Genomic DNA, 22291 nt, shown 5'->3' on the forward strand with positions numbered 1-22291 from the left:
CTCTGCTCTCTCTCTCTTTATATAGGGCGCGGTCTTTGGGAAGACACACAAACACAGGTTAATTGACATCAGGTGTAGTGATTCTGCCACACCTTCCCTGACTCCGCCCTCCTGTCACAGACCGGCGCTTGACCACGCCCCCGCTGCCACACATTTTATCAGTGAAAATGCATGTGTGTACATGTATGTTGCACAAGTTATAATGCCTATCCTGTTTTAATGAGAGTCACATGAGACTGTCAGTTCAATTCCATCCAATTCTCTAGACGGCTTTGCTCTCTGGCTTTATTTCATAAGGTGGGGCCTATATGGCGAATGTGTTACTATTGGATTCATTTTCTGATGGCTCGAACTGATACGGTTCTACGTGTATAGCAGTAGCATGTACATGCACTCCAATTTCAGGACTATCACAGTCAGATGTATTACTATCTGAGGAATCTGAAGAATCTCCAATAAATCCGAATGAAGAGGCCATTACGACCATTCTCGCCTGCCGAGTCTGGCTTTGGTCTATCGCACCGGTTCCCACTGTGACGTCACCCACCTAGGGCTGGCTTGGCTCAGCAGGGCAGCTCAAGTGCCAACTTTGTGGTAGATTTTAACTCTCAAAAATATATATTTTTATTCCCAATTATGCAGCATACAAGAGTCAAGGATGGAGATACTATTCACTCAGAAATGTATTTAAAAATAAAGGTTCTGTGTATCTCCTTTAAGCAATGTGCTGAGGTGATTGAATCCAGGTGTGTGCAATAAGTAATCAGGGGACTGCAAACAGTGAAGTGCAGGATGGGTGTTGTATTCCATGGTGGCCATGTTTGAAGGCTGCTCTGAATACTGGGAAGTGGAGTCTTGGGTGCAAGCAGGTGCAGACACAACACTATGCAAAATGTGTAAAAGTTGGCAAGTCTGGCAATATGATATGTAGCGTCCCCATGCCACAGCGATGGGCATAACACCTTAAATTAGCCAGACTCTCTCTATGGGGCACCCTGAGTTCCATCCATCCATCATCTGTAGCTGCTTATCCTGTCCTACAGGGTCGCAGGCAAGCTGGAGCCTATCCCAGCTGACTATGGGCGAGAGGCAGGGTACACCCTGGATAAGTCGCCAGGTCATTTCAGGGCTAACACAGACAACCATTCACACCTACAGTCAATTTAGAGCCATCAATTAGCCTAACCTGCATGCCTTTGGACTGTGGGGGAAACCAGAGCACTCAGAGGAAACGCACACAGACACAGGGAGAGTATGCAAACTCCGCACAGAAAGGCCCTCGCCGGCTACGGGGCTCAAACCCGGACCTTCTTGCTGTGAGGCGACAGTGCTAACCACTACACCACCATGCTGCCCTTCACCCAGAGTTCTTTTAAGTTACATGGAAATGGTATTAATGTTTTAGTTTTTGAAACGTAGGTGTTTATGAGCTCGTATAAACTGGTATGAACTAAGGAAATGCCTTGTGAAATAACCAATAACTCTGTAAATATAATGAAAATAATAATAATCTCTTTACTTTCCAAAAATAAAAGAAATTACATAAAAATAAATATTAAAACCCTCTAATTTGTCTTCCATTGTAATTCAAATTTAGTGTATTAAATGTGCTGTCAAATCACTTTAACCTTTTAAATTTCTTATAAACCCAATTTTACCAAAAATCCAATGATTCCCAGTGAAACCCACTTCAGTTTAAAGAAAAGGATCTCTGGTATAGTAATATTGAATACAAATACTTAATGTTGCTGAGATCCCCTTTAACTTCTACTCACAGCACATTCAAACGTTTAGCACTCACACACTTAAAGGAATAATCCGGAGTGATATGCTTTCTAGGTCTATTTTTGCATTATTGGGAATGCATACGTTGAGTTGCTACCACAATCATGTCAATCGGATGTGTTTTGAGACAGTTCGTTTTTTGCGATTTCAACCGGAAAGCGCTAACATGGCAGTGCGCGGGGCATGTCTTTTTGCCAATACGAAACGCTAGTTTTAAAACCATTGCAAAGCTCAAAACAACATGACAGTTCTGTGGAAGTGAGTAGAGGGTTCCTACAAACAAAACGAAGTGTCCCTAGCTCTGCAAGTGCACGGACAGAGTGTGTAGAAGAGTAAATACAAAGCCAGTACCTTACCTGAAGTTGTTCTTCTCCAGACGCCATCTTCAGGGGAAAGTCCGTAAAAGTAGGGTGCCGAGTGCAGAGCCCATCTCACTGGAAATGCACAATTGTGGTATTCTACACACTCTTCTACACACTCTGTCCGTGCACTTGCAGAGCTAGGGACACTTTGTTTTGTTTGTAGGAACCCTCTACTCACTTCCACAGAACTGTAATGTTGTTTTGAGCTTTGCAATGGTTTTAAAACTAGCGTTTTGTATTGGCAAAAAGACATGCCCCTCGCACTGCTGTGTTGGCGCTTTCTGGTTTAAATCGCAAAAAACAAACTGTCTCAAAACACATCCAGGGGCATCGTGGCTCAGGTGGATAAGGCACCATACCATAAATCCGGGGACCTGGGTTTGATTCCGACCTGAGGTCATTTCCCGATCCCTCCCCGTCTCTCTCCTGCTCGTTTCCTATCTCTACACTGTCCTATCTAATAAAGGTGGAAAAAGCCCCCCCCCAAAAAAAACCCACATCTGATTGACGTGATTGTGGTAGCAACTCAACATATGCACTCCCAATAATGCAAAAATAGACCTAGAAAGCATATCACTCCGGATTATTCCTTTAATGCTACACCAATAGAAACAAACATGCTGTAACAAACAGTACAAAATTTTAATGTAACAGATATAAAAAAGTTTCCAGTTCACTACTTAACTCAAATAAAGTGTATAAAATGTCCTATGCTGGCATTGCAACCATACTAAACTTAAATGTCACCCTCGATGAAGGCCTGTTGCGTCGCTTGGGATTGGTGTGACCAGAAACTAAATGACCACTTCGCTCGGTAGAGCAAGAAATTAAAAGGTAACACGCCAGTACCTGAAATTTGGAGAGAAACAAAGCTGTGTCGTCGCCTGTGTGGAACACGCAGCCGCGTTGCTCCTCACGTCAACCTGTAAATGCTGGCAGTCAAGCTATTTCCTCTGTCCTGTTCCTCTTGTCCAGGTGAACAGTGTTGCTTCTTGACTTGCGAGCACATTAGCCACAATGGCAATCAGGCATGGCTTCGCCACTAAACTGACTCATAATGTGATTTTGCAGTCAATAAACTCTGCATACACAGTCACTGAAACTGTAGTTATCTATCTGATAACTTTCTTCAATTAAACTCCCCTCTAATGTCCTAGAGATGGAGTCAATACCATGTAAACTCAACTTGCTATAATGCAAGCTCAGACTAGCTGTCCACTGTCCTCTGACTCCCCCAACTCTCTCCCTTCTGCTACAACAGGATCTGGTTCAAAGTTCACGTAAACTTTGCAGCCAATGAAATTATAGAAAATAAGAGATTCAAAAATTCAGAAATTTAATTAAAATACAGGCCATGAAAAAATAAATACATTTTGGCATAGTACATGCACCCCCCCCCCTTTTTAAATACACTTCCCAATATTTTCCAGTGCAAAGAAAGTCAAAGAAAAATATAGCACAGGGCTACAAATATAAGGGGAGTAAACATCACTGGATGTCATGGCATTGTAATTTTATGTAGCGACAATAAAATCATTATATCACACAAGCCTAATAACTACTAATTTACATACCACAGACAATTGCCACTGTGGGTATCAACAAGGTTACACTTGTTTTTACCGTACACACACAGTAGAATAGTAATTAAGGCCCCACAGTGATAAAAGTTCTACAAGAGAAACAAATTACAACAATTTGTGATGGTTATATGGTTGAGTTGTGTTTTCTGTCCCTTTCTCTCAGATGCAGTCTATGGAGTGTCATTATTAATTGCGTCACTGTATTTTGGCTATAAAAGACACTTTTTGAATTAGAGAAACCAATCATGTCAATCACCAAGTGAGAACTGCAATTTCTAAGTAGGAATGTGAGGCAAGTGACTATATAAACATGCTATGTACCCAAGGAAGTAAAATCTTAAAATACTAGTTTATATTTGAGTTTGTAATGAATTACAACTGTTAAATTGCACCAACTCCATTCTATCAAGGATTAGGAAGAAATATGCTATTGCTTAAAATAAGTTGATATTCTGATGCTAGTTAATCTTTGATATTCAGCTAGTAAATGAAATGGCAATGTGTGAATGCTTTTAAGATAGAAAACTACTTTTCCCATCTGCTATAATTCAACATGAATGCATAAAGGCATAGATGTCAAAAGCACCTTTTACACACCCTGTTCAAGGTGGGAATGTTGTGCCTTTATTCTGTCTCACTGTTCTGTGTAAAACAACTGAATATGGAACGGGGGGTCTGTGGTGTTCTGCCTCTGGGCTGTAACAAAGTTGGAAGCCACAAAGCTGGAATTGACATCGGTGTAAAAGTGACAGCCTGCATGGCGGGGCAGGGGTGTGAGTTTTTGATATTCTTCTTTCCTTGGCCAGTTGCTCTGAATCACTTCCAACTTCTCTTCAGTTTCTCCTCTGACAAATTTCTGATTGCACAAACATGATGCTCAGCAACTTTGCTTGAGTTTGAAGAGTGGTATAAATGTGCACAGCTAGCAAAAGTATGTCAACACTCAGTTCACCCACCATTATTTTGAAAGCAATGCCAATATGCTCATGCTATTTGTGTTTCTGATGCGTAGTATGTTGCACATCATACTAGACACAGATGCTCTATTGTGTTATATGTCATACCACTGATATTGCTATTGCTTAAAATAAGCTGATATTCTGATGCTAGTTAGGGCTCAAGCACCATTCGGTGTGAGACGCTATTGTTTTTCGAAGGATTATTATTATTAGGGCCAGAGCACCGTTCGGTGCGAGACCCTATTGTTTTTCAAAGGATTCTTCCTCTTATTATTATTCTGCCGCATTTGGCCTTATTTGAGGCATTTCCCATGCACAAAAACTCATGAAATTTGATACACACATCAGTCATTGTCACCGCTACTCAGCCACAGACTTTTGGCCCCAGGCATGGCCCAGGGACTTCATAACGCCCCTTTTTCCATTTCCCATTGAAATGAATGGGTAGAACTTTGGAATGATGATGTCATAAGGCCATTTGGAGTGAAATTACACATGGTCATTTTTAATGCACTCTTCCTAGATGGTTCATCAAATTCATGTCAAACTTGGCAAACATGATGCCAAGATATTGCTGAAGTTGAATTGCGAAGGGATTTTTGATATGTTGTAATATGTTGAAATATTATAACATATAATATGCCAAGATATTGCTGAATGTTGAACTTGATATCTTGTAATATGATTCTGATACTCTTTAGCCGTTATGGGCCTGTCTGGTATAGCGCCACCAACTGGCCAAGGAAAGAATAGGGTTTTGAATATGTGTGTTTTGACACATGATGAATTTTAACATGCTCCTCCTTGACGGTTCATGAGATTTCATGTGAAATTTGTTATATGTGATGCCATGATGTCGCTGATATTAAATTGCGAAGGGATTTTTGATATCTTGTAATATGTTGGAATGTGTTACAACCAGCTAACCAGTGTAACACACGAATGACCCAAAAGACCAGACTCAAGTCTAGGGGATTTATTACAACTAAGGAGTTTACAATATAAGAAAATAGTAAATAAAAATAAAGACAATAACTAAATATGATAAGGGTAAATAACGGCATCAGCTGCTGGCGTGAAGGCAACCCCCTCTTGCTCCTGGTCACAGCTCCCATTTATAGTGCACAACATGCCAGGTAGACCAATTGGAGACGTCCCACCAACAGGGAACACCTGGAAGACAATCAGACAAAACACGAAAATATGGGAGAACCTACAGCCACCTAGAGGTAGAAGAGGGACATAACACCTCCACACCAAAATGGTGACTATAGTCTCCATAAATCAATATTTAATTACATACATAGGACCATGATGCACCACATCCACTGACTCTGTTGGGTGCAATGCAATTTCAGAAACAAAAGAATACAGCCATGCTGTAATAAAACACGAAAACAAACACTCACACAAAGATCAACACATTCACACAACACAGACAAAAAACTCAAAACAAAAACTTGACATACGGTTTAGTCACAACCGTAGACATGAAAAAAGGCTAAGGCACTCTTGACAAGGTGTCAGCCAAGATGTTATCAGTGCTGCGAATGTGTATGATCTCGATATTTAAAGGTTGGAAGATCAGACTCCATCGCATCAGACGCTGATTGGCGTTACGCATGCGATGGAGAAACTTCAAAGGGTCATGATCACTGAACACGATAATTTTCTCTGAGGCACCCAAATACACCTCAAAGTGTTGCACAGCGAGAACAAGCACCAAAGCTTCCTTTTCGATGGTGGAGTACCTCTGTTACTGATCGTTAAACTTTTTTGAAAAGTAGCAAACGGGGTGTTGGACACATTCTGAACCAGTCTGCAAAAGGACAGCTCCGGCACCAGAGTCGCTGGCATCAACTGCCAAATGAAAAGATTTGTCAAAGTCAGGGGCAGCCAAAACAGGCACAGAAATTAATAGGGCTTTAACATTTTCAAAGGCGCTTTGGCAATGATCAGACCAAACAAAAGGAACCTTCGGGCTAAGTAAATCAGTAAGTGGAGCAACTACCGCGGAAAAATTCTTGCAGAACCCGCGATAGTAGCCCACCATTCCAAGAAAACGGCGCAACTCTTGATGATTAACAGGGGCAGGAAAATTAGTGATGGCAGACACTTTTGCATCCAACGGACGCACCTGACCACGACCCATGACTCGTCCATGATATGTCACCGTGGCTTTTCCAAACTCGCACTTAGCCACTGGAGGAAACGATGAAACGATGCTGGTGTGTTGCGCATCCCAAACGCCATGACGCGATAAGAAAGAAAATCATCAGGCGTAACAAATGCAGAGATCTCCATAGCCCTAGGAGTTAACGGGATCTGCCAATACCCTTTCAGCAGATCGAATTTGCTGACAAAGGTTGCAGATCCAACGCGGTCAACACAGTCATCAAGCCTGGGGAGTGGATAACAGTCAGGCTTGGTAACTGCATTGACGCGCCTGTAATCGGTACAAAAACGATAAGTGCCGTCCGGCTTTCCGCCAAGAATGCATGGAGAGCTCCATGCACTCGAACTAGACTCAGCAATATTATTTTCGAGCATATATGCCACCTCCTTCTTTAATATCGCTCACTTTACGGGGTTAACGCGATACGGGTGCTGCTTAATTGGAGCTGCAGAGCCAACATCAATGTCATGTTGCATGACGTGTTTGAGTGGGAATGTCATTAAACAGTTCCGGGAACTGGTGTATTAGTTCCAGCAAATCGGCTTTTTGGGGCTCGTATAGGTGTGGAAGATGATTGCCTAAAACCGAGAGCATTTCTGAATTGCGTAACCACCCAACAACTACAGCACGAGATGGGCTACACTCAAGGTCTTCATGCTCCTCCACCAAAGCAGACATCAGCACCACCCCATCAGTGGACAGTGGACGATCACTGACAGAACCAGCTGACGACGACTCGACACTTGGAGGATTCTCCTCGCGCTGATAAAAAGGCTTGAGCATATTAATGTGACAGACACACCTCTGCTGACGACGGTCTGGTGTGGCAATTACATAATCATGGTTGGACACTTTGTGCTCTATCACATAAGGCCCACTAAAACGAGCCTGAAGCGCAGATCCTAAAATAGGAAGCAGCACAAGAACTTTATCGCCAACGTTGAAGTGGCGATCAACAGCCTTCCTATCATACCACTGCTTCATTTTACCCTGAGCTTGCACTAAATTTTCACGAGCCAACTCACGGGCACAATGTAAAAGAGCATGAAAACTTGATACATGTCAAAATGTCTTGTGCAGAGTTGTCACAATAAAACTGATCTTTTAAAACAGCCAAAGGGCCTCGTGGTGTGTGTGCAAAAACAAGATCAGCTGGGCTAAATCCAAGAGATTCCTGCCTCACCTCTCTACAAGCGAAGAGTAACCAAGGCACTGCATCTGCCCAATCCTTTCCAGTTTCTAAGCAATACGCACGTAACATACTCTTAATTGTCTGGTGTTGACGTTCCAACCCACCCTGACTAGCTGGGTGGTAAGCAGAGGAAATGTTGTGCTGTATATTCAATTGCTTTAAAACACGGGTAAAAATTCGAGACTATCGCTACGTTCACACTGCAAGGCTTAAGGCTCAATTCCGATTTTTTTGTGAAATCCGATTTTTTTTGTGAGGTCGTTCACATTAACAAATATATGCGACTTGTATGTGATCCTCAGTATGAACGAAAAGCGACCTAAAAGTGTTCCGCATGCGCATTGCAGGATACGACGACGTCACACGCAGTGAGCATGGCCAGTGTTTATGGAAGTAAAACTGCCCGGTTGCGGTATGACCCATCCAATCTAGCTTGAATAGCTGCATCCCCCCAAATGGAAATCAGCTCCCTAACCTCTGCGTCCTTCCATTGAGAAGATTCAGAACCTTCACAGCCCGAAGCGTCCCTCGCATTGATGTCATGTGCGCCATGTTGTTGTAACTTTTTTTGAGAGACCCGCCGCCTACTTCAGCGCAGAATAGTGACGTTTGTGGCTTGTTGATGACGTGTAAGTCGGATGAATGCGACCTGGCGGTTCAGACTGAAGTCGCATATGAAAAGAGCGGATAGGAATCGGAATTAGGACCACATATCCAAACGGCCTGGGTCGGATTTGAAAAAATCGGATCTGTGTCGTTCATATTGTCAATAAAAGATCGGATACAGGTCACATATGGGCGAAAAGATTGGATTTGAGTCACTTCAGCCTGCAGTGTGAACGTAGCCATAAAATTGGACCCACGGTCAGTCTGGATGATCTTAGGAAGACCGAACAGAGAGAAAAATTTAAGCAGTTCCTTCAAAACGCACTTAGCTGTAACTTTACATAGAGGAACAGCCTCTAGAAATCATGTAGCTGAACACAACATTGTAAGCAGATATTGATAACCACTCCTTGATTTCGCGAGTGGCCCAACAATGTCAACAATGACATGATCAAAAGGCTGGCCAATGGCTGGAATTGGGTACAAGGTAGCAGGAGGAATCGTTTGATTCGGTTTACCAATAAGTTGGCAGGTTTTACAAGTTTTACAAAAACGAACCACATCCCTTTTCAGACCGGGCCAATAAAAATGCTGACTAATCCGGTTATGTGTTTTTGCAATACCCAAATGTCCGGCAATGCCATCATGAGCTACACGCAATATTTCACCTCTGTACACAGAAGGAATCACAATCTGATGGGCAGAATTCCACTGGTCAGGTACATTATAAGGCCTCCATTTCCTCATCAAAATACCGTCCTGAAAATAAAAGTATTGTGGCTCTTTATCAAGATCGATATCTGACGAGGCACGAGACACAAGAGGGGCAAGAGACATATCTACTTTTTGAGCAGTGATCAACTCAGTGCGAGACAAACGAAGAGAAGCTTTACTGTTATCTTTAACTCAGACACTTCTCCATCTAGTTTTGACATCTCACCAGGATTACACAAAAAAGAATCTGACAAATCAATATCAGGAGAGACATGCTCTTTTCTCTCCGGGGGAGTAGAAGCATTTTTAGACATGGCGCGTGTAACCGCACAGGCAGGAAAAACGTCGGGGTACTTGCGCACACAATCATGACTTGCTGGCTTATCTGGCACAGCAACCACTTGAGGTAGCACTCCCCCCCACACAGAATTTCCGGCAATGTCATTTCCAAGAATAAAAGACACACCTTGAACAGGCAGAGATGGACAAACACCCACAGCAACGGTACCAGTAATGACAGATTTCAGGTTAATGTAATGAAGTGGCACGACAGTGCATCCCATTTCAAAGCCACGGACCAACACACTTGCACCAGTTTTAGTTGCATCAGACAATGGTAAAATGCCTTGCAAGATAAACGATTGCGCTGCACCGGTGTCTTGCAAAATACGAACATGCGTCTGCTCTTTATCACCGGGCAGAGACACAAAACCGTCACTGAGAAAAGGCTCATACCCTGTCTGAACATCACATGCAAGTTCACGAGGTGGAGAAATGGGTGACTTTGAAACTGTTTTAATTAAACCAAAACCTTTTGCAGCATTTTTCTTTTTCAAAACCCCGCAATCGGCCAAAACGTGCCCCGGTCGTTTACAATAATAACAAGAAACCTGTTCAGATTTATTAGATGACTGGACTTTACCAGTAGTGGGCGAAGACTCGTCAGATCTGTGTCTGTCTTTAGAAAGAACATGATGAGTTAGAACATATTCATCGGCCATTACAGCAGCTTCACGCAGCGTATCAACCTGGCGCTCATTAAGGTAGACTGAAACAGCACTGGCCGAGCAGTTTTTAAACTCTTCGAGAAAAATCAACTCGCGCAGTTTACTCAGGCTATCTACCCCTTTTGAAGCGCACCAACGGTCAAAAAACGTGTCTTTTTCCCGAGCAAACTCTAGATAAGTCTGCAGGTCAATCTTCTTATAACGCCTAAAGCGCTGCCTATGGACCCTTTTCACGTGACGTCACGACAAATGCAGCCGCCATTTTGGACATGTACTACCAGTAGTTTACCACAGCCAACATTGAGGAACGGCAGCAAAGAAAGTGTTTATTTTCAGCAAGACTTCCATCATGCCACTATATTGTTGTGTACCTGGATGTAGTAACCATCAACAAACAAGGCAAGGGTTATCATTTTATCGGATCCCGGTAGATGCTGACCGACAGAGAAGATGGATAGCGGCATACCAACGCTTGTGTAGTGACCACTTTGTTGGAGGTAAGACGAATAAAATTAGCCAGAAAAGGCATTACATTGCTGTTAACATTCCATTCTAATTTACTGTAATTATGATCTGGCAGCTATTTACACCGGATCCAGTGTAAATAGCTGCCGGAGCCAACGTCCGAGCTAGCGAGCTAGCGCTGGCTCCGGCCGGCCACGAGCTAGCGCTGGCTCTGGAACCTTGGACGTTGGCACCGGCAGCTATTTACACTGGATCCGGTGTAAATAGCTGCCAGATCATAATTACAGTAAACTAGAACGTCCGAGCTAGCTCGCTAGCGCTGGCTCGCGGCCGGCTAGCTCGCGGCCGGCTGGAGCCAGCGCTGGCTCGCGGCCGGCCAGAGCCAGCGCTGGCTCGCTAGCTCGGACGTTGGCTCCGGCAGCTATTTACACTGGATCCGGTGTAAATAGCTGCCAGATCATAATTACAGTAAACTAGTAAATACAGTTTTCTGCATCTCGCTCCTTTTTCTTTTATGTTTGTCGCCTTCCTCGCATTCAAACTGATTCGAGCCAAACTCCACTACATGTTCAAAATGGCGGTCGCTGTTACGAAGGTCACGTGACTGAAAAGGGTCTATAGGCTTCAGGGACGAGCTGATAGCCCCGCAAAATAGCCGCTTTCACTTCATCATAATTAGAACTCTGTTCCAAAGCCAACGATGCATAAATCTCTTGCGCACGGCCAATTAAGGTTGACTGAATCAAAAGAGGCCAAAAAGCTTTCGGCCATTTGAGTGTTATAGCAACCTTCTCAAAATGTGGAAAATAATTTTCAACATCCTTCTCAGCAAAGGGTGGAACAAGTTTTATATGCTTACCAATATCAAAATTGGTAGATGGAAAAAAATCTAGGTTTTCCCCCACAGCCTTTGCTTCAAGCCGTCGCAAGTCCAGTTCATTTTCGGAGGCTCTAAGGCGCAACTGTTCTCTCTGATAATCTAATTCTTTTTCACGAATGGAGAATTCTTTTAAATGAATAGCCTCTTTTAAATCAACAGGTGGCAGGATTCCTTTTTCAACTAGATAGGGTAGGACAACAGACTTAACAGTATTTTTCAAACGTCTATCACTATTACTTAATTCAATCTGTAATAAAGACGCTACCTCTATCAACTGCTCTTTGGTAAGGCGATGAAAACCTTCCACTGATGGATTTTCAACGAAATCCTGCGCTACCACATTAATGATTAACAAGATCAAAGAAATAAATCAAAGCAAATGGCTGCAATATACAAACTTCAAACAAAGTGGCCACAAAAATACCCCAGAAAAAAATGACCACGAAAACGTTCGGGTGTTGCCAAATACCACACCAGCACAATTTACTACAGGAGGATAAGTGATTAGACGATCAAAGGGTCGAAACCCGGAAATCACAGCAGCCCAAAGTCTAATCCCTAACAAATATCAACCTGCACTACACTACAATCGCAGTACACAAAAATCTCAAGGCATCGAAACAAAAGAGCACGTTAACTGGGTGGTTCGCTGCTGCACCACAACCCCTACTTACCTAGCCAAAGAAAACTAACTCAAACTCTCTAGTCTTCAGTGGTTCCCCTAAAAGGCGAAGTTTAACCGCGAACTCAGGGGTGAAGGATGTCACCCCTGAAGCAGGCCAACTAAGGGCTACCACCAAAAACAATATAACTAAAATAAAAAAGTGGTGGACTCTGGTGTCCACCCGACGGCTACCTGATTATGGTGCACACTAGACACTCAGAAAACAGTACTCACCAAAACAATCACATTGAGACAACTTGCCGTATACCCACAACACAGGCCCACTAGGAAGCTCCCGGACGAGCCCCATTATGTTACAACCAGCTAACCAGCGTAACACACGAATGACCCAAAAGACCAAAAGACTCAAGTCTAGGGGATTTATTACAACTAAGGAGTTTACAATATAAGAAAATAGTAAATAAAAATAAAGACAATAACTAAATATGATAAGGGTAAATAATGGCATCAGCTGCTGGCATGAAGGCAACTCCCTCTTGCTCCTGGTCACAGCTCCCATTTATAGTGCACAACATGCCAGGTAGACCAATTGGAGACGTCCCACCAACAGGGAACACCTGGAAGACAATCAACAGACAAAACACAAGAAAATACGGGAGAACCTACAGCCACCTAGAAGTAGAAGAGGGACATAACAGAATAGCATTATGATTTTAATATCTTGCCACATAAGCAGGAAACGTGTCAGAAAGCCACAGTGCATTGACTGTATGGTCGGACACTTCTTACTTCAATAGATATTATGATTATGATAACATGATGCCCAATGGGCCTGCCTGTTATAGCGCCACCACCTGGCCAAGCAGGAAATGTGCCAGAAATTGGCAATGCCTTAACTGATTGATCTGACACTTTACAAAATATTGTGTATTATGATTGTGATGATATTCACATGTGTAATTCAGATGCCTAGCACAGCGCCACCATCTGGCCAAGCAGGAAATGTGCCAGAAATTGGCAATGCCTTAACTGATTGATCTGACACTTTACAAAATATTGTGTATTATGATTGTGATGATATTCACATGTGTAATTCAGATGCCTAGCACAGCGCCACCATCTGGCCAAGCAGGAAATGGGCAAAACATGTTCAATTCATTGATGGATTGATCTGAAACTTTACAAAATATTGGATATCATGAGTCTGATGATATAACATATACAATTCTGTGCACACTCATACACACACTCACAGTCATATGCATATTTATGCATACACACATACACTCTCTCACAAGTATGCACTCACATGCACACGCAACATCTATGAGCACACTCTCTTTCACACACACACTTTCTCTCTCTCTCTCCCTCTGACAAACAGACACACACACACATACACACACATACACACACAATAATAGCGGAGCTCCAGCGGAGCACCATACTTAAGAAAAAATGGTAAACCCATCGAGTTGATTTTTTGTGGTTTGTCCGTGTACCACCAGTCATACACACCGCCTAGTGGTCAGTGTTAGTAATTACCAGTCATACACAACACCTAGTGGCCAGTGTTAGTAATTACTAGTCATACACACCGCCTCGTGGCCAGTGTTAGTAATTACCAGTCATACACACCGCCTAGTGGCCAGTGTTAGTAATTACCAGTCATACACACCACCTAGTGGCCAGTGCTAGCCAGTAAAGAAATAAAACAAAAGAGACTGGCGAGGATATAAGAAAATTCTACAACCGAGAAACAGATGGGAGCTCCGCTTTTAGGCAGTGCCTAAATCTATATATTAGTGACCTGCCATCATTGTGCATTTTGTTGCAGACATATGAAAACTCTGCATGTACACACACAGACACACACACACATTGCAGATACAGGAAAGCTAAGATGACTTAAGATTACAGCGTGAGATAGAGATAAGGAGGAGACATATGTATAGTTTTGTACATATACAAATGTGCATTTTCACACCACAGAAACACACACACACACACACACACACACACACACACACAGTCTTTGTCTGTCTATCTCTCATCCATCAAGCAGTCATGGCATTTGCAACATGCACATCACCTTTGAACATTTGATGAATACCGTATATGACATGTGACTGTTTTGTTGGGTGGCGGAATGTCCTGGGTTGCGGAACCACACGTGCGAGGGCCCGTCAAAGCCACTAGTGGCTTTAATTAATCTTTGATATTCAGCTAGTAAATTAATGCTATGTTGCTATGTAAAAACATACTGGCTTTGTTTAGTTTAAAGTAAACAACCAAACCCAGCATATTGAGAGATCTTCTTAACCTCAATATTGTGGGATCTCTGTGTAAAAAAGGCTAAAGACACCCCTCCACCAACACTATCTCTCCCTTTCCCCACCAGGAACGCCTTCATATTAGAGGAAACAAAAAGTCATGTTCATGAAGTTTTACTCTCCTGCAGTATTGGTGTATTGTTGAAATTCCAGTTATTTTGTGGTTAAAGGAAGGGTAGACATGGTATTTTCTTTGTTTGTTTGCTTTAGGTTAGTTAATATCAAGAAAACTTTATTAATATTTTAAGTGCTGTGTGTCTTGTGTGCTGGAGATGAATCCACTCTCATTCATAGATGGACCATAACACAATGTAAAGATGCATCTTGAATATCTTACAAGCAAATCAGTTTGCATTAATAATAATATGACTAAGAGTAGAGTAATACCTGTAATCTGAAAAACAGATCATTGCTCATTTTCACTGACAAACTTGTTTTAACAAAATACATTTATGTTGAATAAAATGGAATCCAGCGGCATGGTGGTGTAGTGGTTAGCGCTGTCGCCTCACAGCAAGAAGGTCCTGGGGTTGAGCCCAGCGGCTGGCAAGAGCCTTTCTGTGTGGAGTTTGCATGTTCTCCCCGTGTCTGTGTGGGTTTCCTCTGGGTGCTCCGGTTTCCCCCACAGTCCAAAGACATGCAGGTTAGGTTAACTGGTGACTCTAAATTGACCGTGAGTGTGAATGGTTGTCTGTGTCTATGTGTCAGCCCTGTGATGACCTGGCGACTTGTCCAGGGTGTACCCTGCCTTTCACCCGTAGTCAGCTGGGATAGGCTCCAGCTTCCCTGCGACCCTGTAGAACAGGATAAAGCAGCTAGAGATAATGAGATGAGATGAAAATGGAATCCTGTTTTACATTGACAGGCCAGTTGGACCAATAACTATATAAATTAATGAAGAACTGGAAAAAAAATCTAAAAAGACACACAGCTAATCATGAATCCAAATGCCCTGCAGACTGTCATCTATACTATGTTCCCTCGTATTAATCACCTGAGAACACAGCACAGTGTGACATACCCATCACGCAATGCTATTTGATTACTGAGGAAATATGATTGAATATGTAATTCTATGCCTGTTATTGTAAATGGCATATCATGGGTCATATTTCTGTAAATGTTCTGAAGCTTGCAAACAAACAGAGGAATGCATTATAATGAGAACAGAGACTGATGGGAAACCTGAAATGACACCCTTTATTGTATAAGCTAAATAAGAACTGGACAGCAACAAGGAAATGAAAATGGTGAACACAAAAACATCCCACAGTATCTTGTGTGTTAAAAAAAAACAGTTGCTTGACTGTTGGTGGCATGGTGGTGTAGTGGTTAGCACTGTTGCCTCACAGCAAGAAGGTTCTGGGTTCGAGTCCAGTGGCTGAGGGGTGCCTTTCTGCGTGGAGTTTGTATGTTCTCCCCGTGTCTGTGTGGGTCTCCTCTGGGTGCTCTGGTTTCCCCCACAGTCCAAAGACATACAGTTTAGGTTAATTGGTGGCTCTAATTTGACCGTGAGTGTGAATTGTTGTTTGTCTCTATGTGTCAGCCCTGCGATGATTTGATGACTTGTTCAGGGTGTACCCTGCCTCTTGTCCATAGTTGGCTGGGATAGGCTCCAGCTTGCCCACAACCCTGCACAGGATAAGCGATTATGGATAATCGATGGATGCTTGACTGTTCCGGTGCTGAAAGCCAGTGACCCACTGTATTTGCAGCTGTAAGATATTCATAGGTGCCATCTCATTTATTTAAGCACTGTATGTGCCAAGTTGAAGATGGATAGAAATGCAGTTGAGCATTTTTTTATAAAGACACTGGAAAACAGATCCAGAATGTGGTGCGAGTGTGGGTTGGGAGGCTGCCCTGTCAGCATCCAGCATAGGCTTGTCATGGGAGACCAACCCATCAGCTTCTGGGTTGAGCATGACTGGAGCCTTCATCTCCTCTTCATCCCAGCCCTCCCCTTACAGCAGCTTCTGTTCCACCAACCCCATTCAGCCCCACCCCAAAAAAATTTCTAGAGTAGGCTCATACCGAACCAGCAGGAACACCACTAACAAACTCTGTTGTGTTTTCCAGGCTGAGGTGTCTTTGTGCAACCAGGTTAGCTCACTGGCATGCTTGGTCAGTGAGCTGGGACAAAATGAACCTAAGCCATTCACACTCCTCAGGCTTAGGGTCCAGCAGGCTTTCAAAATAAAATTGCCTTTGTAGCAGGAATTCTTCAGGAGGGAATTCAGTACTCTCATAGGCAGATGGGGTATCCATGAACATATTGTGGGGAAATTCCATAGAGTCAAGTACTACCATCATGATGTTTCATCAGTCCTGTTTCCTGCTGTGTTCATGAGGTGGGTGAAGTAAACTATCATGTGATGGAGTAGGAAATGGATGCAAATGCATTTCAGCATTTAAATAAAGACACGAGCAAAGATATCCAAAATATGAGGCTGTGGCAGCGGGGACGTGGTCAAGCGTTGGTCTGTGAAGGGAGGGCGGAGTCAGGGAAGGTAAGTGGCAGAATCACTGCACCTGATGGGAATTAACCTGTGTTTGTGTATCTTCCTCAGTGACCGCACCCTATAAGAGGAGAGGGAGAGCAGAGGAAGGGAGCTCTCCCAACCAGAACATGTGTGTATAAGCGAACGCTGAAAAGCTTGAAAATAAAAGAGTTATTGAGAACTCAGTTCTGGCCTGCTGTGCTTCTGTGCTACACCCACCTGGTATAATACTACAGTGGTGCTGAAACCTGGTATAGTGCAGAAGGGAACGGCCACATGGAGTCCTCCCCCTTCCAAGACCTGGTCCATGCCCTCGTCACAGCCCAACAGAGCCAGCACCAGGTGCTGATCACCCTCCAAAAGTAGCAAGAACAACACTTCGAAGCCCTGGTGCTGGCGCAACAGGAAGATTGCCAGGCGTTCCGGCACCTGCTCGCATCAGCGGGGGCCCCGATCACCACCGCCGCGGACCCTCCCTACCTCACCCTAATGAAGATGGGTCTGCAGGACGACCCCGAAGCCTTCCTCGCTCTTTTCGAGCAGGCAGCCGAGGCGTGGAGTTGGCCGGTGGAACAGCGCGTGGCGCACCTCCTCCCCCTGCTAACGGGCGAGGCACAGCTGGCTGCGCTACAGCTCCCCGCCGACAGCTGGCTGGTCTACGCAGACCTCCGCAGGGCCATCCTCCAGCGCGTGGATCGTACCCCGGAGCAGCAGCGGCAGCGCTTCCGCGCGCTGCACCTGGAGGAGGTCGGCCGGCCATTCACGTTTGGCCAGCAACTCCGGGACGCCTGCCGGCAGTGGCTGAGGGTCAACAACCACGACGCCGAGGGAATCATCGATCTGGTGATGCTGGAGCAGTTCGTTGCTCAACTTCTGGAAGGAACCGCAGAGTGGGTCCAGTGCCATCGCCCGGCGTCGCTAGATCAGGCCATCGAGCTGGCGGAGGACCATATGGCGGCCATTCTGACGGCAGGACAGTGTGTCTCCCCTTCTCCCTTCTCTCTCTCTCTCTCCCCCCTTCTGTTCCTTGTCCTCGCCCCATTCCCCCACCGCGGAGGCGGCGGCCGGCTCCACCCCATCTGTCCCGCCGCACCCACGGTGTCCTACCATTTCCTACTTCCGTGTCTGTGTCTTCCCCCCCTCAGGTGAGTGATCTCCGGAACACCGGTGCAGAGAGAGAGCCTGGGCCGGCATCTCCAGCATCAGTGCTCGGCGATGGAGGTGGGCACGGTGGTCTGGATCCCTGACGCGCCAGGGACCGCCCTCAATTGGGCCGGAGCATATCGCATACCGGTGAGTATCCAAGGGGATACGTATCAGGCTTTGGTGGACTCCGGCTGTAATCAGACCTCAATCCACCAAAGCCTGGTGCAAGACGAGGCATTGGGGAGAGCACAATTGGTGAAGGTGTTGTGTGTGCATGGGGATGTTCACAACTACCCTTTAAGGCCAATTTATGCTGACAACCCAGTCCTCGCAGATGGCATCGCAGATGGCGTCTGTGTAGCCCCCCCCTTCGCAGACGCTCTGCGTGCACCTCCCAAAAATTGTGACCACCGCAGAAGCCTCGCAGATAGCGTCGCAGACAAGAGGGCTCTGATTGGTCCACTCTACATCCGCTGTACACGCACTTCCGCTTCCCTACTTTCCCGGTTTGTTTTGTTTTCACGACCGCCATTTTTAAAAACACGAGCGAAGATGGAGCAGCACGAAGAGCGGTTCATCGAGGAAGTGAGGAAGTACATACATCTATCCGACTCCAGTTCTAGTCATTATAAGTAACCGGAGGATAAACACTCCACTAACCACACCCACCAACTACTCCTAGCGATTTCGCGACTTCGCGCCCCCTTGCGTTGTGGGGGTGAATAACATCGCGCACGCCTATTACTCCCCGCTCAACGATAAATTACAACTGTCTGTGAAAAGCTATCTGCGAAAGCCTTGTCGCAAGAGCATGCAGAGGCCCTTAGTGTCGGTCCACATTCTATTTCGAGGGAAGAAATTTAGAGTACAGGCGGTGGTTAATCCTCGCCTTACCCACTCAATAATTTTGGGGACTGATTGGCTGGGATTCAGGGAATTAATGACTCATCTAGTGAAGAGTGGGGCCTGCCATAATTTAGCGAGGGGAGGTCCCGGTGTGGCTTTGGCGGGAGCAGCTGTCACAGAGCCATCCACGTCATCACTGTGTCAGAGTGAGGAGCAGCAGGCTCCTCCTACCTCTCTCGGGGAATCCCTCACAGATTTCCCGTTAGAGCAGTCGCGAGACAAGACTCTGCGGCATGCATTTGACCAAGTGAGAGTAATCGATGGTCAAACGCTCCAGCCAAATGCCACCCTGTCCTTCCCCTATTTCTCTATTTTTAAGGATAGATTATATCGAGTGATGCAGGACACTCAGACTAAGGAGCTGATAACTCAGCTTTTAATCCCAAAGAGCCGCTGGGAATCTATATTCCAGGCGGCTCACTTTAATCACATGGCCGGACACTTAGGGCAGGATAAGACACTAGCCCGAATAATGGCCCGATTCTATTGGCCAGGGATTCGCGGCGATGTCCGTAGGTGGTGTACGGCATGCCGCGAATGCCAATTAGTAAATCCAGCAGCCATTCCAAAAGTGCCTTTGCACCCTCTGCCATTAATCGAGATCCCATTCGAAAGAATTGGGATGGATTTCGTTGGGCCATTAGATCAGTCAACACGAGGGTATCGCTTTATTTTAGTTCTGGTGGGCCATGCAACGCGATATTCGGAAGCAGTGCCCCTTTGCAATATCTCAGCACGCAGTATTGTGGAGGGACTCTTCCGCATCATCTCCCGAGTTGGAATCCCGAAAGAGATTCTGACTGATCAAGGCACCTCATTTATGTCACAAACACTGAACGAACTGTATGGGTTATTAGGTATTAAGCCGATCCGCACCAGCGTGTATCACCCACAAATGGACGGTTTAGTTGAACGGTTCAATTGCACCCTCAAGAATATAATTAAAAAATTCATAAGTGAGGATGCACGTAACTGGGATAAATGGCTCGAACCCTTGTTATTTGCAGTGTAAGAGGTCCCCCAAGCCTCCACGGGGTTCTCCCCATTTGAATTATTTCATGGGCGTAAGCCGCGTGGCATTCTAGATGTGCTGTGTGAAAATTGGGAGGAGGGACCTTCAACAAGTAAAAATGAAATTCAGTATGTTATTGACCTGCGCGCCAAACTACACACCCTCATGCACTTAACCCAGGAGAATTTGCAGCAGGCCCAAGAACGTCAAGTCCGTCTGTACAACAGGGGCACGTGCCTTAGGGAGTTCGCACCGGGAGCTAAAGTACTCATGTTGTTGCCACATCGAGCTCCAAATTAATCACCAGGTGGCAAGGACCATTTGAGGTCACGCGGTGAGTCGGGGACATCGACTATGAGGTGAGGTGAACGGACAGGGGTGGGGCGTTACAGATTTACCACCTCAATCTGTTAAAACTTTGGAACGAGGAGGTCCCCGTGGTGTTGGTGTCGGTGGTTCCAGAGAAGGTGGAGCTGGGGCCGGAGGTTCAAAAGGGAAATTGACATCGCCCACTGCTCTGGTCCTCTGTGGAGACCACCTCTCCCCGACCCAGCTCACGGAGGTAGCTCAGTTGCAAACAGAATTTTCTGATGTGTTCTCGCCCCTGCCCAGCCGCACCCACCTCATAGAACACCACATTGAGATGCCCCCGGGGGTGGTAGCACGCAGCCGCCCTTACAGACTGCCCGAACACAAGAAAAAGGCGGTTCGGGAAGAACTCGAGGCCATGCTTGAAATGAGCATCATCGAGGAGTCCCACAGTGACTGGAGCAGCCCAGTGGTCTTGGTTCCCAAGGCTGACGGGTTGGTCCGGTTCTGTGTGGACTATAGAAAAGTCAACGTGGTGTTTAAGTTTGACGCATACCCAATGCCTCGTATTGACGAGTTGCTCGATCGACTAGACACGGCTCGCTTTTATTCGACACTGGATTTGACAAAGGGATATTGGCAGATCCCCTTGGCTCTGCTATCCCGAGAGAAAACAGCCTTTTCCACACCATTTGGCTTACACCAGTTTGTCACACTTCCTTTTGGGCTGTTTGGGGCGCCCGCTACGTTCCAGTGGCTTATGGACAGGGTCCTCTGCCCCCATGCCACCTATGCGGCTGCATACCTGGATGACATTATTATTTATAGTAATGACTGGCCGTGGCACCTAGAACACCTAAGGGCCGTCCTTGGGTCGCTAAGGCAAGCGGGGCTCACAGCCAACCCAAAGAAGCGTGCGATTGGGTGGGTGGAAGTATGGTATCTGGGCTTCCACTTGGGCAATGGGCAGGTGCGTCCCCAAATCAATAAGACAGCAGCAATTGCGGCCTGCCTGAGGCCCAAGACCAAAAAGGGGGTGAGACAGTTCCTGAGGCTGGCTGGCTACTATCGTAGGTTTATACCTAATTATTCGGATGTCACCAGCCCGCTCACTGATCTCACTAAAAAGGGGGCACCAGATCCGGTCCAGTGGACAGAGCAATGCCAGCAGGCTTTCTCTAAGGTAAAGGCTGCACTGTGCGGGGAGCCACTATTACACTCCCCTGACTTTTCTCTCCCCTTTGTTTTGCAGACAGATGCATTGGACAGAGGGCTGGGGGCTGTTCTGTTCCAGGAGGTGGAGGTGGAGGACTGTCCAGTGCTGTACATCAGCCGCAAGCTGTCAGTGTGCGAGGGCAGGTACAGCACCATAGAGAAGGAATGCTTTGCCATCAAGTGGGTGGTCCTCGCCCCCTGATACTACCTGCTGGGGCACCCTTTCACCCTCTGGTCGGACCACACACCCCTGCAGTGGCTCCACCGCATGAAGGATGCCAACGTGTGGATCACCCATTGGTATCTGGCACTCCAGCCATTTAAGTTCAAGGTGGTCCACAGGCTAGGGGTGCAGATGGTCGTGGCAGATTTCCTCTCCCGTCAAAGGGGTGGGGGGGTGGGGGGGAGTCGGCTGCAGGCCGGACGGCTCCCCGACCTGAGTCGGGTGATGGGGGTATGTGGCAGCAGGGGCTTGGTCAAGCGTCTGTCTGTGAAGGGAGGGTGGAGTCAGGGAA

The sequence above is a fragment of the Neoarius graeffei genome, chromosome 2 (genome assembly GCF_027579695.1).
Source record: "Neoarius graeffei isolate fNeoGra1 chromosome 2, fNeoGra1.pri, whole genome shotgun sequence".
Classification (NCBI taxonomy): Eukaryota; Metazoa; Chordata; class Actinopteri; order Siluriformes; family Ariidae; genus Neoarius; species Neoarius graeffei.